General features: G+C 39.4%; 3 pseudogenes; all 3 read left to right on the forward strand.

Annotated features, from left to right (window-relative positions):
• Positions 1–19,373, forward strand: part of LOC125472682 — a 102,821-nt pseudogene that overhangs the window by 46,182 nt on the left and 37,266 nt on the right.
• Positions 564–6,804, forward strand: LOC103956946 (annotated as a pseudogene).
• On the forward strand, positions 11,303–13,987 carry LOC103956947 (annotated as a pseudogene).

Below are 19,373 nucleotides of genomic sequence, written 5' to 3' on the forward strand. Positions count from 1 at the left end.
ATTGTTCTATTTTATGACATTTTGAAATAGGTTGACCTAAAATTCATGTAGTTCACTCTAATTTTCACTTTTATTTTTGTGTCTTCATTTTTTTAGTTTAATCGTGTTATCACCGATACCTGACTAAACATGATAATATGATCAAACTACAAAAATAACTATGAAAGAATATTAGAGGAGACTAGGAGGGAGAGTGGCTAATAAAATTCTCGATTCCTCACCAGCAAATCGCAAACTGAACCATATGTTGACGTAATGTGAAGTAACTTGTTAAGAAAAACTTATCAACCTGTGTTGAATTATGACTTGTTTGTAAGGAGGTTGGCAATACTACGTATGGAGAAATTTTTAGTTTTGACAGTCATTGTCACAAGTAGTTATTAATCCATGTGCTACATTAGTCGACCAATGTTGCTTAACTCCTTACATGCAAATCAAAAACTAAAACTTATAGTAGCGTGAAATAACTTGTATAAAAAACAGAAACAATTATGTAGAAATGTCAAATTGTGACTTGTCTACAAGGAGGGAATACTATACAAATTGAGGATATTTTTATGTCGATGCTAACACTGTCACCTGTAGTTATTAATCACATGTTGAACTATAGGTGATTCGCATTGTTGATATGTCAGTTGCGATTCGCCCACCCAAAAATTATTCTCTTAGATGTAAAGAGCCATGTTTGTTTTGTTAATTGGGTAGATGATGCCCATAAGTGAGTGTTATGTATGTGCTTTGTGTTCAATTGGCAGGTAAGAATATTGAGATCCTTGTTTCCATCGTTGCTGCTAGACCTTTATAGGTTGCTGATACCACCTTTACAAGGTGGAAAAGTAGCTGCCATGGCCCATCATGGTTGCAAGGGTAATTGCAATTACTTGTCAATGGCTCAAGGGTCCTTACACAGTAAATTATGTCGACTTACCAAACGGTACCTCATGGAGTAGTGGGGTGAGCGAGTTTTGTTGACTTGTATTAGGATTCCTACAATTTTGGGATTCCTACCATATTTGGTTTCCTACTTTAGGATGTAATTATTCTTTCCTGTATTATGATTTGTATATATACCTTTGAATGGAGATGAATACAAATTATTATTGGAAAGCATTCTTTCTTCTTGGCACCAGAGCTGAGTTAGAAAAAAAAAGAAGGAAAAAATCGAACCCTAATTGAGTTTGTGTTTGATGTGCTCAGCACAATTTTGTTGTGCTTCTGATTCGCAGTTGTTTGTTTACTCGTCCTTGATCAATTGTAGCAAGCGACATCGAGTCGTTGCTGCCCGATTTCTGTCAATCTATTCTTCAACGCTGCCCAGGATTTTGTCCATCTGTTTGTTTTGTTCCAGATTCCCACCATAAAGCTGCAAGTTCTGTGGTATACCGACAGCAAGACAAATGGCTAAAGAAAAGGGGGCCGGTTCTGTGATGGTCCTGTTGCTGTTCTAATTATGGTGTAGTCTGAGAATTCAAGCTTTAATATTGGTATGGTATTGGATGAGAAGAACTATGATTTATGGGCTCCTCTAATTCAGATTCATATCGCTGGAAGGAAGAAGATGAGATATCTTCATGGGTCTATCAAGGCACCTAACGAAGACGATCCTAAATATGATGATTGGTTCTCTGAAGATCAAAAAATTAAGAGCTGGCTTCCATCTTCAATGAAGCCTGAGATTATGAAAAGGTACATTCGGTTGTTTGCTTCGAAGGAAATTTAGGACTCTCTTAAGGCAACCTACTTTGATGAGAATGGCGAGGCTAGAATTTATTCATTGAATCAGAAGGCATCACGTCTTCGTCAAAATGGCCGACCGTTGGCTACCTATTTTGGGGAGCTAACTGAGATTTTCCAAGAATTGGATCACTTTAATAAAGTATCCATGGAGTGTGAAAACGACATCAAAGTATTTCATAAATCCATTGAGAGACAACGAGTCTATATGTTTCTTGGTGGTCTCAATGATGTGTTTGATCAGGTTCATGGAGAAGTGCTGAGGAAGGATCCCCCGTTTGGGCTTCAAGCTTCTTATGCATATGTTCGTAGAGAAGCCAATTGGAATTAAGCAATGAAGATTGAGGTTGACAAGAGTGAACCTGCTGCCATGGCAGTAAAGGCCCATGGATCATCCTCTTGGTCGAACCAGGACGGGTCACAAAATCGGTCAGGACAAACTCGCCCTAACCAGACAAGTTGGGATCGTCCAAGGTAAATGCCCATACTGTGGCATGACATGACACTCCAAAAGTCATTGTTTTGAGTTGATTGGATATCCCGAGAGTTGGAATAAGACCCGTGGTCCTCGGTGTAACAAATCTCAAGGTTTCGTTGCAGAAATGAAGAATGATTCTGACTAGATAGCGGACAAGGCATCTGCCATGATTGCTGCGGCAGAGAGTGATGGTAAAGCACTAATTAGCTCTACTTCTGTTATGAATAATACATAGATAATTGATTCTGGAGCAACTGAACATATGACTTGTGATTCTACACAGGTTCCATCACTAAAAACCTCCACACAAACAGTGGCACTGTTTCCCTTTCTGATACCATGAAACTTGACACTGTTCTTGTGGTTCCCTCTCTGAATTATAATTTGTTATCCATTGCCCAAATAACCATTACCTTACATTGTTTGGTTTTTTTTGGCCTTATTTTTGTGTTTTTAAAGACATTCGAACGTGGAAAACGATTGGTTATGGTATTAGACGAGGGAAGCTGTATTACTTGGAGTTGACAACTAGTAGTTCTGGCTTACTAACTCAAGCTCTTTTCGTTGATGATTCTCAAGGGGATACTAATAAAGTGTTGGACATTTGGATGTGGCACCAGCGTCTTGGGCATGCATCTTTTGGTTATTTGCATAAGTTATTTCCTAGTTTGTTTGTCAAGAATGATGTTTCTCAGTTTAAGTGTGATGTTTGTGAAATGGCTAAGAGCCATCGAACTTCATTTCCTTCCTGTTTAAATAAAAGTTATGTTCCTTTTATGATTGTGCATTCTGATGTGTGGGGTCCGTCGAAAATAGCTACTCTTGGTGGTGCTCACTGGTTTGTCACTCTTATTGACGATTGTACAAGAATGACTTTGGGTTAGTTTGTTAAAGTGGAAAAGTGAAGTTAGTTGGCCTTTCAAAAGTTCCATAAAATGGTTGTTATGCAGTACAACAAGAATATCCAGGTTCTTAGGAGTGACAATGGTGGGAAATATGTTAATATGGAACTTCGTTCCTTCCTTGAACTACATGGTATTGTTCATCAGACCACATGCCCATGTACTCCTCAACAGAATGGGGTTGCCGAACGCAAAAATAGACACTTGTCAGAGATGGTTCGTGCTTTGCTCATTAAAGCACATCTGCCTCTACATTATTAGGGTGAAGCACTTACATTTGCGGCCTATCTTATTAATCGTCTTCCTTCTCGTACCATCAACTTCCATACGCCATTTCAGGCTTCATGTCTCAAACAAGCTGTCCACCAACTCCAAATCTTCTCCCGCAGGTCTTCGGGTGTGCTGCATTTGTTCACCTTCATCCTCCTCAACGGAGTAATAAACTTGAGCCTTGAGCCCTCCATTGTGTTTTTTTTGGGTTATGCTACTACCCAGAAAGAATCTCGATGTTATCATCCTTCGAGTAAGAAAATGTTTATCACTCAGGATGTGATTTTCCATGAGCATGACATGTTTTTTTGGATCCTCCGCGTCCTCACTTCAAGAGGAGTACAAAGATGGTGAAGTTCTGACCCAAGATAGTGATGTTTTGACATTTGATTACTTTCCCGTAGTTAGAAATGAGCTGCACGAATAGCAGCCTTTGCAGCCTTCACGGTTGGAGTCCACGGAGTAGCCCTTGCAGCCCACAGAGCAACCTTTGCAGTCTACGGAGCAGCAGCACATGTTTGGTGATCAGCAGGACAACGGACAATGGCCCAAGCCCACTCAATCGCAGCCAACACTTCAAGAGGAGGACCAGCCCACAGGTCCCACAGGTTTTGGTCTTGAAAATGAGTTGCAGCCCACTGTTTTTAATAGATCCGAGCAGCAATTGTCATGGGATCCTTCTCTAGATGTTATACCAGGTCAAAGCATGAACTTGTCTTCTGTTAATTCTTATAACCAATCGTCTTCTACACCGAAGGCACCTCCACTTCGCCGTCTTCCAGAGTGTGTTATCCGAGGTATTCCCAAACCTACTTATGAGGCAAATCCTAAGTGTAAACACAAGTACTCCGTGAGTGAACCAAATTCAGATTCAAGAGTGAGATATCCATTAAGCAATTATGTGTCTACCTGTCAACTGTCAGAATCAAATAAGTCATTTGTATATCAATTATCTACTGTATCTATTCCTAACAATGTGCAGGAAGCCTTAACAGATTCCTGCTGGAAAGATGCAATGAACGAGGAATTGAGATCAATAACTGACTTACCAGCTAGAAAGAAATATGTGGGATGCAAATGGGTCTATACTGTAAAATACAAAATAGATGGAACGGTGGATCACTTTAAAGCAAGATTGGTGGCAAAGAGGTATACATAGAAATATGGCGTCGACTATACTGATACGTTTGCACCAGTGGCGAAGATCAATACAGTCCGTGTTCTATTGTCCATAGCAGCAAACCTAGATTGGCCCTTGCAATAGTTCGACGTAAAAAATGCATTCCTCAATGGAGATCTAACAGAGGAGATTTACATGGACCTTCTACCAGGGTGTAATGATCCGAACATACGGAAACAAAAGGTATGTAAGCTCAGGAAATCATTGTATGGGTTGAAGTAGTCTTCGAGAGCTTTGTTTGGTAAATTTACCAATCCATGAGAGCATTCGGTTATAGGCAAAGTAATTAGGATCACACGTTATTCCTGAAATGCCAGAACGGAAAGGTTACAGCTCTCATTGTATATGTGGATGACATGGTGGTTACTGGTAACAACTCAGTTGAGCAAGCAACCTTGAAAAAGTATTTGTCCTCGAAATTTGAAATGAAAGATCTGGGTTCTTTAAAATATTTCCTTGGGATTGAAGTGTTGAGATGCAAGTCAGGAATATTTCTATCACAAAGGAAGTATGTTCTTAACCTTTTAGAAGAAACCGGCATGTTGGCGTGTAAGCCGGTAGTTACTCCGTTGGCCGAATGAATGAAGTTGGGTATCGATTAGAACCAAGTACCGGTCGAAAAAGGGAGGTACCAAAGGTTAGTAGGAAGATTAATGTACTTGGCCTATACTAGGTCGAATCTTGCTCATGCATCAAGTGTAGTTAGTCAATATATGCATAATCCCGGAGAATAACACATGAGTGCTGTTATGAGAATATTGAGTTACTTGAAAGGAAGCCCTGGTAAAGGAATTTTGTTTCAAAAAAATGGACATTTCAGAATTGAGTGCTATACAGATGCTGACTGGGCAGGATCGACGGATGATAGGCGCTCGACATGTGGGTATTTCACCTTTGTTGGGGGAAATCTAGTAACGTGGAGAAGTAAGAAGCAGAATGTCGTAGCAAGGTCAAGCGTAGAAGCCGAATTTAGAGGTATGACACTTGGTATTTGTGAAATCTTATGGCTTAAGTCTTTGTTACAAGACTTGGGGGTCAAACATGGTCAGCCGATAAAGTTATTTTGTGACAATAAAGTTACTCGTGATATTGCTCATAATCCAGTGCAACATGATAGGACCAAACATGTAGAGGTTGACAAGTTCTTTATTAAAGAGAAGCTAGAAAATGAAGTAATTGAGGTTCTTTCAATAGGAACTGAAGACCAAGTAGCATATATTCTCACTAAGGCGGTTTTTAGTGACAAGTTCTCGAGGTTTCTAGACAAGTTGGGCATGTCTAACATCTATGCACCAACTTGAGGGGGAATGTTGACTTGTATTAGGATTCCTACAATTATGGGATTCCTACCATATTTGGTTTCCTAGTTTAGGATGTAATTATTCTTTGCTGTATTATGATATGATTGTATATATACCTTTGAATGGAGATGAATACAAATTATTATTGGAAAGCATTCTTTCTTCTAGTTCGGTCCGCCGTTCTTCGTTTGCATTTTCATTTTTAAGGTCCGGTTCATGGAATGGGAGGGTTCACCATTGATGCAGGTGTTTGTAGAGAAATGCAAGTACTTAGAAGAAAGCAAATCCGTCGGTATATGTTTGAATACTTGTAAGCTTCCCACTCAGGTCAGTAACTCTTTTGAGTAACACTCGACTGTCGGGATAGACATTAACAGCCTGTTCAGGACCGTTTCTACGAAAAATTCATGTTCATAGAAACTGTTTTGAGTAACATGAATGTAAGCCAATAGATTCTTACATGTTTACCTAGAGGTGTAGGTGTTTTTATCCTAAAACATGTTTAGGCTGCTTCTCCATAAAACACTAAAGCTGCTTTTGTAACCTCTCTAAAAGCGATTTTCTTTATATTTTTATGTTATCTGGAAGCGCTTTTGTTTTGGCTATCCAGAACAAGACGAAAATAATAACAACTCCATAAAAACTGTTTGATGCAGGCTTTCTTCAAAAGATTACATGGGCGTTGCTTTAGCGATGGTTCCAATTCGTCGATCATAGCTGTCAGGTAAAACCCCAAGATCTCTACAGCTCTACTCATTTCCACATATTGATTGTCCAACAATTGACTCTCTCAATTGAACTCGAATACGGGAGTTTAAATTCGGGGTTCTCCCTCCGCTCCACTCCTCAAGGAACCATGTCTGGAGATCTGCACTAACGCCTTTCGACCGAGAGAAATGGCCAAAAAACATTAACGTAGAGAAATGTCCGAAGGCATGAAAGACTGTAGCATTGGTTTGCTACTGGAGATATCGGAAAACTAGATATGGATGGATTAGTTACAGGGAATGAATTATAAACTTTTGGGCATACATCGAATACCGTTTGATCTGCAACAAGCATGAAAAAGAGAAGAGGCATAAATAATCTTAACACGGAGTTTAATCGAAGCCATTTTATTTGAAATCAAGATTTTGGCAAACAAAAAAAGCAGAGGATTCCTGCACAGAAGTAAAAGCTGGGGGCCATGCATGGTATTATAGTGAGAAAAACCGGACATCGGAAAACCGAAAAAAATCGGATAAATAACGAACTGAAATCGTAAAAATCTTATTGATTAAAACCAAACCAAACTAAATTGGATAAGATATAACTTGATTATTTTTTATTTATTTATATTGGGTATTTATTTTTCAAGCCCAATTTTAAGTCAACTATTAGCCTAATTTCAATCCAAAATTAGGTAGACCGTAGACCCAACTTTAGGTCCAAAATATGTTGAAGGCCTTATTCTCTATATATTCTTTTTCATTTTCTCTCCAATCTCTTCAACGGGACAAACCCATAGTTTAAGGAGGAAAATGTGAGGTAAAGCAATGTCAATACTTGATATCTTAAGGATGATCATAAGCATACACAAGGGTTCGACTAACCCAGAGTAGATGCCTCATCAAAACCTCGTCACGTTAGCAAAAACCAAATGAATAAAATGCAGAATAAGAGTACACTAGGGTGTAGTTGGTTTTCATGTTTCTAGCCCCAACTTGAGGAAACTTCGAGTTCTAGGGTTTTGTAATCCCATTTCCAAATTCTTATTAATTTCACACACATCATTCATATCAAGCAATTCGAACATAGTCGAATCATAAAGAATAGGTTTTAGGGTTACTTGGCTGGTGTGACAAAACTCTGGTTTAAAATGACCTTTTCCAAATCTGGATTTCAATCTTTAATACGCTGCATTTCAATAAACATAAACTGACACACCCCGATTGGGATCAGGGCATGCTGGCTGTCACGTGGGAGTGACGTAACCATGTACACTGTGCGAAAGTTAATAAAATAATAATAAAAGTAGTACGAATAAATAAAAACCAGCTTTACACAAAGTAAGAGCATACAAGTGCAAGCGTAAGTGTGAAAACAAGTTCAGAGCACGAAGACCTAATGCAGTCCGGGAGAAAATAACGCTACAAAAGCACACCCGAAGGTGGTCCTACACTGGTAATAATCTGTCAGATATGCCGAAGAAATCCTCAGGGAAGCCACCAAAAGTGCTAGCCAACTAGAACCTGGAGGGGCGCAAAACAAAAAGTGTGAGTGGGCAAAAACAAAGCTTTTCGAAAACTGTTTCATAACAAAGTTCTAACCCCTCGCCGTAAAACCTGTATACTTCCCAGAAAAATAGAATATACATATATATAAATCATGCTCCGAAATATGCCATGTCAAATGTCTCTAAATAGAAAGCAAGTGCTCAGGAATGTCAAATCAATGTCACATAATCTGTCAGTCGGAGTCACCTAACGTGACCTGTACAGCTGAATCTAGAGCTCAAATCTCTATCTCACTAACTATACCTGCACCCGAGTCGGAACCACCTAAAGTGGTCTGTACGACAGGACTGGGTGTAATATAAGTACGATCAAGTGTTACGATCACGTGAAGACTGGGCGAATAATCGCGGGTCACCTACGAGTGGGAACCACCTAAAGTGGTCTGTACGACAGGACTGTGCACCTAACTTGGATCCAAGATGAGCGTGTGGTGCGGGAGGTGAACATCACGTGAAGGACTGTGCCCAACTCTGGGCGGGAGCACTAACACCGGGGGTGCAGGTTATGATCTCTCTATGCATCTCAAATCACTACTGAACGTAAACATAAATCATAACTCACCTGACACTTACGTGTGCGTCCGCAGCACCAAACATATATAAACATATGCGACTCATAATGCGTAAATAAATGGCAAGCTATAGGCATGGCATATAAACGTATAATGTTTCAAATAAATTTCTGGGAAAAACATAAGTATATAGGTATATACGGAAAACCAAAAGCCCATTCACTGGTATGTAGAAGGGTCGTAACCCCCTTGCCTCGAGTGACCGCGCTAGTCGGGATAGGTCTCACCTATATGCGAAACAACTATAAAAACGTTAATTTTAAAACACATAACCAACTTTATGAATAACTTCTCATACAATGCTCGAATGGGGTGTATGAATACACCAACGTGATCTACTCAACCTCAGGAACATCCCCATATTTTTAGAAAAATTTTCCACCGTTGCACGCACCGGCCAAGGCACGGCCACACCCGCCGGCCACACGCAGGCACGTGCCTGGCACACTGACGGCATCAGTTAATGCCGTCAGGAATATTCCGTTAACTTTAACGGATTTCGTTAACGCCGTTAGGAATATTCTGTCGTCTTCTCCGGCGAGGCTCCGGCGCCGTCGCCGCCGCCGGAAAATCGTGAAAATTTCAAAACTTTGTAACTTCTTTGTTTTTCAACCAAATTTCACAAAATTGGTACTAAAATGAAGCTTACAACGAGAGAAACAAATCCATACCACTTTCAAGTGCTAAAACACACGGAATCTCGCCGGGAAAACACCACCAACTCCGGCCAACCTTGTAACTCACGATCCCGACGTCCAAAATCTTCAAACGAACCACCCTGAGCCTCCTAAGGACCTCACCAAGCTTCCTACAAGCTTGAAATTCCCAAAAACACAAGAATTAACGTGTGCATGAACAGTGATAAAATCGGGGTATCCCGAGTTCGACGTGAAAACGAAGGTACCCTTACCTAAAATGGGTATGGTTGAACTTCTACGGACCTCACGAGCAAGAATATATACTTTGTTTCCTCGATCTGTGAAGATTTGGAGGGTTTCTGGGTGTGTCCGTACAAATGGAATAGGAAATGGGGGAGAGAGGGAACTCGGGACAAGGGTGCAGGGCAGGGAAAGGGTGAGGGAGGTGGGGGGGGAATGTGTGTGTGGTCCACAACCTGCCAACAACAATCCAAAAACAACCACACCACAAAAGATTACAATAGGGGCAAAATCGTCATTTCACCCTTACGGTTCGAAAATTCTGGAACGGGCTGTCACATAAACACAAGAGGAGAAATTGAATCAATTAACAACTAGATCACTTCAATAAAAAGTAATGGTTTAATCGAAATAAGAATGATATGAAACTAATACTTTCCCTTAATTGAAGATGGCGAAACTCCAAGATAGTTCTTCTTTAGAACTTCAAGTAAAGCATTGAAAGCTTTTTGTGCTAATAACTTGTTCAAAAACTAACTATATACAACATTATATTCCTTTTATTAAATGTGAAAACTGCACACTTACCTAGATGAACATGTATTTTACCGTATGATTGACAAGTGTATACAAATCAATTTTTTCTAAATACATATATAACTGTATTATACATGTATTATAAGCGAATTTAGTAAAAAAGAAAAAGTGTGTGGAACAGTTGGCCTGTTTTGCAAATACAGCAAAGTCGGATAAAATAACAAGAAGTAGAAAAATGAAAAACATACGACGAAAGGGTTTATTGGGGGTTCCGTCCTCTTCACTCCCTCTCCGTTTCCAATCTCCGCAGACAGCACAACCTCCTTCTCCCTGCTGCCCTTCTCTTACCAGGTAATCTTAACCCTACCTTCTACCCCTTATACATAAATATACATATACATATTTCGATATAGCTTAGTTTGTGTCTTTGAAGCTAGCGACTTCACTTATCTGAAAACTCAAAGAAGTTCACTTTTTTTTCCCTTTAATTTGTGTTTTTCGACTGTTAATTTCTGAGAATTTATGAAAACAGACGAAATCAGTTAAATTGTTAGCTAAAGTTTTGAACTTCTTGTTGGGAAGGAAATGTACTGCGTGAATTAAATTGTTTCTGCTTTTTTGTTTGTTTGTTTTCTTGTTATCAGATATGAAGTTTTTTACTTTCTTTGGTACTGCTTAGAGCAAAAAGGACCTCTGTTACAATTATTATTGTGCAACTTGACGAAGCGAGCTGTAAAATCAGCCATTTTTGTTCATTTTTTCGATTGGAAAAACCTTTTATTCAACTAATAGTTAAGGGTTAGGTGTGACTATTGGGAATTTGTTTAAAATTCAAACTAGAACAATGATTTTTTTGAATTTAGATATGAAAATGACGGTAAAAAGCACTTAAGAACTTGATATGAAAATGATGGTAATAAGCACTAAAGCAATTTGATATCAAAATGACTGTAATAAGCACTTAAGCACATGTTCAAGTTGGGAAGGTCTATTCAACATGAGTTGTGCATAGGATTTGAACAACAAATTTGTAGAAGCTTGAACATGTCGTCTTACTTCAGTTTAGCTGAATTCAAAAGACAAGGCCTAAGTAGTAGCTTATTATAAACTAGGACTATCGAGGTTAATGTCTGGATTTTGGTCTTGAGTGTTCATTTCCGTTTTATTCATTGTAGATGGCTAGATGGGATGAGATTATGTCCCTTCCTGTGTAGAGTCCACCTGCACCAGAGTTTTCTTCTTCTGATCTTGTGTGGTCAAAGGTGGAAGGTTGGTGGGATAAGAAAGATAGAGTTGCTCTAATTCAGTTTCCTAGAGTTGACAATTTTCTGAGGGGTGAATGCTCTAATAAAGAATGTCCAACAAGATTTCATGTTGAAGCGAGGTGACAACGGCAGCCATAGACGCCTTACAAACCAAAGGTTGATGGTATTCTTGAGTATATTCTGTAAGTTCCAGTTTTTCCCCGTGTCCATTTTAGTCAGCAGTCCTGTATCCTAATCAGCTTAAACAATCCTTTTTCAAATGTCTCAAAGAAGAAAAATGCTAGTCGACCAAATACCAAGAGAGGCTGTACTTGCCACTTTATTGTGAAACAATTAATTGCAGAACCCTCAGTGGCGCTTATCATATATAATCATGATAAGCATGTAGATGGGAAAGGAGCGCAATGCATGGTCCACAAGATAAGATGGCTGCTGGAACACGTGCTATGTTTGCCTCTTGTATCTCTGAGGATCTGCTTCTTTGTGTGCAATCTTTGTTATATGCGGGGGTCTCTGTGGAGACTATAATGCAGAGACACAATGAATCTGTAGAGAAACAGGGTGGTCCATCTAATCGTGATGACCTTTTAACCATAGGTATGTTCGGAGGCAGGAGAGGGTTATTTGATGCTCTATATATGAATTGGATGCTGATGATGCGGTTAGCATTAGCATGTGGGTAGAAAACCATCAGAGTCATGTTTTCTTCTATGAGGATTTCTCTGATGTGGACCCTTTCACTTTGGGCATTCAAACAGAGTGGCAGTTGCAACAGATGATTCGCTTCGGCAATCGCAGCCTTATAGCTTTTGATTCAAGGTTCGGAACAACCAAATTGAAGGTCCGTTTAGTTTGTTTAACCTTTTATTATTAACTACAATTGTTAATAATAATGAGAAACTGAATATGTTCATGCTACAACATTATTAGTATTCTGTTCATAGTCTCCTTGTATTTAATGAAGACAAGAAGGCCATTCCGGTGGCGTGGATAGTGGCTTCAAAGTTTGGAACAATGCCCATAAAATGGATGAAAGCTCCTTACAATAGAGTTCAAACGAAAGATCATTTTTGGAAGTTGGCTGGTTTCATAGTGGATGATCCTCTAGCTGATGTGCTCACCATCAGGTTGGTTGCTCAGTCCTCATCCAAACTTCATACTGACAATTTTATTCATTAATGTTTTTTTCATTATACTCGGGGATGTATTTCTGTGTTCAGTGTTGATAAGCTTTTGGCGGGTTCGCTATGCATGGCATAAAAACTTAGTAAAGAAATGTGTGGACAATGAGATGCGAGCTACAATGTCAAGAAGGCTTCATCAGGCAGTGGATCACATCTGTCACCAACGAGGAGCCGAGCGTTTGTTTGAGGACTTCATAGAAGATTTTCTTGATGAATCAGATTTTATGAATTACTTTAAGGCAACCTGGTATCCTAGAATTGGTTAGTCACTATAATCTTTAGTTGAGTTATATTTTGCCTACGAAGTAACAAGAGTGTTTTTTAATGCATTGACCCCCTTCTCTTTAAATAGGAACCTTTTTTCTTTTGCTTTATCTTGACTTGTATAAGAAAAATGTCTTTTGACTCAGGGATGTGGATTTCTGCACTACAAAATCTTCCTCTTGCTAGCCAGGAAACCTCTGCGGCAATGGAGTTCTATCACAGCCAACTAAAGCTTAGGTTATTGAATGAGAAGAAACCTACCGTGTACAAACGAGTTGATTGGTTGGTTGATAAGCTGGTTACAAAAGTGCATTCCTACTTCTGGCCTGATGAATATTCCGAGAAGGATGATTTTGCACGATATTGGAAAGATGAGTGGGCGAGTGGTTTAACATCTTGGTGTAAAGCTTTGAAGATTCCTGACTGCAATATTGTCATGGGAGGTACACGTGCAAAAGTTATTGACGAGCTCGACCAAGACAACACTTATGTTGTTTGGAACCCTGGTTTGCAGTTCGGTATTTGCAATTGCCGTTGGGCAGAAATGGGCAACCTGTGTGAACATATACTCATAGTTATTAATATCTGCCAGAAAAGGTTATCTACGCCATTTATCAGCCTATTGCAGTACCACAAGGCCTTGATTGATATGCTGCACTGCCCACCTCATGATTCCTTGATTCGTGATCATGCCTTTTCTTCAGTCTTTGTACAGAAGCAATTAAGTGGACTAGTTAATTTGGAAAGCAACAATACCACAATGGATGTGGCGTCTTTTGCCAATCGAGATCAAGAATTGGTAAATCAGGATCCAATAAATGAGGAAGTATTATCTCTACATAAGAATAACTGTGGGGATGAAGATGTAGCTGCTGAGAGAACCAAGGGTGAAGTGACTACTGAACTGAGTAATTTGGTAGTACGTGGAAATGACGTATGTAATGAGAGTTCTGGAGAAGAAATTACTGGCGATGAGATGGATATCGACCCGTCGTCTATGTGCATTTCCCCACCCGGGTTGCATTCTGTTGACGAGGATGTGTGTAGCTGTGTTTACTTTGAAAATAGACAGAGGTCATTGTTTAACAGAGAGATTGAAGACCTGTGTCCTGTAGATGATGCTCGCACTAATCCAACCGGATTTTAGGATGACTTCTTAAATAGAAATAGCCAAGAAAATACGATGGATGAGGACATGAATATCCCTTCCTCAACAATGGAGTTTGTGGAGCAATGCACAGTAACTCATCCTAATGATTACCACAGCCATAATATTGAACCCACTGTTATTTGCAAGACATCTGATGACAATACTGTGTATACGAAGGTTGCCCCATCTGCATCTATGCCTGTTGAATCGCAAGTGGTTGAAGTAGCTGAAACTCCAGGTGTCATTACAGAAATGATAGAATGGAAACTGAAAACAAGAACGGAAGCACGAGAATCACCCTTCCTCCGCGGATGATGCTGCCAGTATTGACGGGCCGCGTGACGACTTGGTAAATGCTTCTGATTGTAGTCGGGACTTAAAAGCGGTTGGCAGTATGATGGTTGTACTATTGAGAAATAATGTTTTCATTAATCTTTGAATAAAGTTACAACCTGTATATATACAAGTATAACCACCAATGAAAGTAGCACCACTACATTCTAACTAACAAAACTAACTATCCAATATCTAAGTAGGATCTTTTATATCTGCATTTACATTTCTACCCTCAATATCCCCCTTTAAACTGATATGAGGTTGCCAAAGAGCAAGTTTGGACCTGAGAAACAGAAAACGAGATTTGGACATAGCCTTTGTACAAATATCAACTACTTGATCTTGTGAACAAACAAAATGCAGAGAAATTGCATGAGCCAAAACTTTTTTCCCAGATATAATGATAATCCAATTCAACATGCTTAGTACGAGCATGGAAAATGGGATTCTTGGCAAGAGAGATAGTTGATATATCGTCACACCACAGCTTTAGTAGACAGGGTAATTGAAAACCAATATCACCAAGAAGCTTGCAAACCCAAGTTAATTCTGCAGCAGTGTTAGCCAAAGATCTATATTCAGCCTCTGTAGATGACCATGCCATTGTGGATTGCTTTTTAGCACTCCAACTTATGATAGAATTGCCCACAAAATACAAAAACCACCAGATGATATACGATCAATAGAACAACCCGCCCAATTAGCATCAGAATAAGTAGTGATACCCGGTGGTGAGGAACTTCTAGAAAACCAGAGACCACACTCAATGGAACCTTTAAGATACCTCAGAATGCGTTTGACAGCTTGAAGATGAGAAAGTCGAAGATAATGCATAAACTGACAAACAAGGTTCACTGCAAAAGAGAGATCGAGCCTGGTCCATGTGAGATATTGAAGGACTCCAACAAGGGATCTATATTCAGTAGGGTCATCCAAGAGAGGAGAAAAGTGATCAAGTTTTGATGTACTAAGGGGAATAATGCAGGGTTTGGCACCATCCATTTTGGCCTTGTGCAACAAATCTAGGATGTATTTAGGCTGAGAAATGAAAATGCCCTTGGAGGATCGCTTAACTTCAAATCCAAGAAAATAATGCAAAGAACCAAGATCCTTGATAGGAAAGAGAGCACTGAGTTGATCAATAACATGCTTGCAGGCTTGAGGAGAAGGACATGTGACACGAATGTCATCAACGTAGACAAGGATAAACACCGAGTGAGGATCTTTCTTAACAAACAAGGAATGATCAGATTTTGAGCCAACGAATCCCAAGGAGAGTAATGCACCATGTAGTTTATCATACCAAGCTCTAGGAGCTTGTTTGAAACCATACAAAGATTTATGGAGTCTGCAAACAGAATTAGGCTGTGTAGAATCCTGAAATCCTGGAAGTTGTTGCATGAACACAGTTTCTATAAGAGTACCATGCAGAAAAGTATTGTTGACATCAAGTTGGTTGAGAAACCAATCATATTGAGCAGCCAAAGTAAGTAAAAGTCGAATGGTGACATGTTTGGCAACAGGGCTGAAAGTCTCAGTGTAGTCTAACCTTTTCTGTTGATGAAACCCCTTTGCAACAAGCTGTGCCTTATACCGATCTATGGAACCATCAGGCTTGCATTTGATTCAAAATACCTACTTGCAACCTACTAGATTTTGAGAAGGAGAATAGGTAACCAAGGACCAGGTGCCATTGTTCATAAGAGTATTGAACTCTTCTTGCATTGCCTTCCTTCAGTGAGAATATTTGGATGCCTGATGATAGGTGGAAGGAACAAAGTCAACACTAAGATGAGATAGAAGGGTATGTTTAGTGGCAAGCAAGGCTTTAGGTTTAAAGATGCCAGACTTGGAACGAGTCTGCATTGGATGAATGTTGAGATGAGGAAATGGTAGTGATAGAGAAGAGGTATTTAGGTGTTAGAAGTAGATGGATTTGGTGCAGTAGATGTATTTGGTGAAAGAGATGAATTTTGTGAAGAAGATGTATTTAGGTGTTGGGAAGTAGATGGATGTGGGGGATGAGATGTATGTGGTGAAGGAGATGTATGGGGTAATGATGGCTGGGAAGAATGAAAGGAATTAAATGTGAGATTATATGGTATAGTATATAAGGGTGAAGAAGATATAGGCTAAGAAGATGAGGACGATAATGAATTATGAAAAGGGAAATTATGCTCATAAAATACGACATGCCGAGAAATATAGATGCAGTGAGATAAGGGATCCATACATTTGTACCTTTTGTGATTTAAACTGTACCCCAAGAAAACACAATGCTTGTTTTTTAGTTCTAACTTAAAGGTAGTGTAAGGCTTTAGCCAAGGAAAGCAACTACAACCAAATACTTTGAGAGAAATATACTCTGGAGCTTTCTTGAATAAGGATTCCCAAGGAGATACATTTATTGTAGTATGCATTATGTTGATGAGGTAAATTGTTATGGAGAATGCATGAACTCAATATTGATATGGAACCTTAGAGACTGTCAAGAAAGTACAGGCAGTTTCAACAAGGTATCTGTGCTTGCACTCAGCACACCCATTTTGCTCTGGAGTGTAAAGGCAGTTGAGTTGATGTGTAATACCATGTTCAATTAAGAATTGAGAAAATTGAGAGCTCAAGAATTCACCACCAGAATCTGAACGAATAGAAAAAACTTTAACACCCAACTTATTTTCAATAAGAGACTTGAATTGAACAAATGTAGAAAGAACATCAGACTTGAACTTTAGAGGATAAATCCAAGAATACTTTGTATAGTCATCAACAATTATTATATAGTATCGAAAACCATGTACAGAGGAAATAAGAGTTAGTCCCCAAACATCCATGTGAAGAAGCTCTAATGGCTTGCTTATAGTACAAGAACAAGAAACAAAATGAAGTTTAGAGCTTTTGCTTACAGCACAATTTAAACAGAAAGTGTTATTCATAGTACTAGACACAGAAATGCACGAAGTAGAGACCAATTTATTTAAAATTTTGGTAGAGGGATGGCCAAGTCTCTTGTGCTAAAGATCCCGAGAAGCTTTGGTAGTAACAGCAAACAAGTGTTGAGAACCAACAGCAGGATACAATGCATGAAAAGGGTAGAAGCCATCACGAACTGGTCCTCTAAAAGGCATCTTCCTCGAAGAAATATCCTTCACAGTGAAGTGAAAAGGATAAAGATGCATGGAACACCAGTTGTCAAGAAGATATTGATTCGCAGATAACAAATTTTGCTTTAAATCAGGCACATGAAGAACATTTTTCAACTGAAAACAATGGTTATGAGTATTTAAAGAAGAAGAACCAGAGTGGTGAATGGGCAAACCTTTGCCATCACCAATGTAGACCTGGTCAGGAGCATGATGAGTCTTAGGATTGTGCAGATTGGTGTAGTTATTGGTCATATGTGAACTTGCGCCAGAATCAACAAGCCAAGTAGGGGCAGAGGAAGTAGAACCAGTGTTAGCAACCATAGCAGAGTGAGATGAATATCCAATGTAGTTGGGATTTATGCACTGTGGATAATCAAAGGCTTCATGATCATAATGACGACAAATTTGGCAAGGAATACGTTTGCCAGAGAAAGAACGACCACCACGAGAAGAACGTTGATTATTCGACCGATAATTGTTGCGTTGAAAATTGCCTCTGAAATTGCCCCTGCCTTGAAAATTTCTAGGGTTTGAAGAACTGCCACGATTTTGAGAGTAATTAGAATAACGACCTTGAGAGAAATTCTGTAAGGAATGAACCTGAGCATTGTAAGCCTGAAGAGCCATAGATGGTGTGGGAAGAAGACCCATAGAAGAATTAAACGCCTGGAAAGGAGCAGTGAGAGGCGATTTCTTATGATTATTCAACTGAATTTCTTTGCTCAGAAGAAGGCTATGCAATTCATCAATGATAGTCGATCCGATGCGAAATTGAACAGCATCAACAAAAGAATCATAGTCTGATGGCAGTCCATGAAGTGTGATAGAAATGAGTTCGGAATCAGCCATTGGAGCTCCGACACTCACAAGAGCATCTGCGATTTCCTTAATTTGTTGGGTAAATAGAGCTGTTGTAGATTCATCTTTTTTAATGTTACGCAGACGCGATCGAAGATCATGAATGTGAGATTGAGAAGCAGCAGCCAATCGTGACTCTAATTTCGCCCAAAGTTCGCAAGAAGAATGAACTCCAATAATGTAAGGAATTAGGGTTTCGAACAATGTAGAAAATTATCTAGTAGCATTTGAGGCGGCGGAGGTGTTGAGCCATCAACAATGCCGGTGAGATTGTAGCGGCGAAAAATAGGAGCAAACAGAGCGCTCCAGGTGAGATAATTGGTAGTGGTGAGCTTAATTGGTACCATAGATCCAATATTCTGAATTGTGATGGAGGAGGTCACTGGAGGAGGGACCATGACAGAGGAGTTCGATGGAGGAGGCGGATGAACATGAGCAGTAGAGTCAAAAGAAGAAGAAGCAGGAGCCGCCATTGATGCGTAAGGCTAGGGTTTTGGAGGTCAAGATGGCGATCGCAATCAGAAAGAAGGAAGAAGAAAGGTCATAGGCGGTGAAGCGTGTTTGGATCAGGTCGTGAGACAAAAGGCGGTTGATACCATATTGAGAAATAATCTTTTCATTAATCTTTGAATAAAGTTACAACCTATATATATACAAGTATAACCACCAATGAAAGTAGCACCTCTACATTCTAACTAACAGAACTAACTATCCAATATCTATCCAATATCTAAGTGGGATCTTTTATATCTGCATTTACATTTATATCCTCAATATGTAGTAATCAAGATCGGATTACAACAAGGAACAACTGTGCAGTTGAATTGAGATACCGGAACTTGATCTTCGGAGAACCCATCTTCATCTCATCTTACAAAGAGTGAAATGTAAAAATGGCGCCGGCAGCATTAACAGCAGCGATGAGGTGATCGACGAGCTAGTTGTCAATGGCATCAATATATACTTGTGCTTAGGGAAGCATTTCAGAGGAGACTTTTGTAGCCTTCTGATAAGTACAGCATCCAACAAAGGGGCTAAAATAT

This window comes from the organism of the source record quoted next, unplaced genomic scaffold (assembly GCF_019419815.1).
Source record: "Pyrus x bretschneideri cultivar Hongxiangsu unplaced genomic scaffold, Pyrus_bretschneideri_v1 Contig71, whole genome shotgun sequence".
Taxonomy (NCBI): domain Eukaryota; kingdom Viridiplantae; phylum Streptophyta; class Magnoliopsida; order Rosales; family Rosaceae; genus Pyrus; species Pyrus x bretschneideri.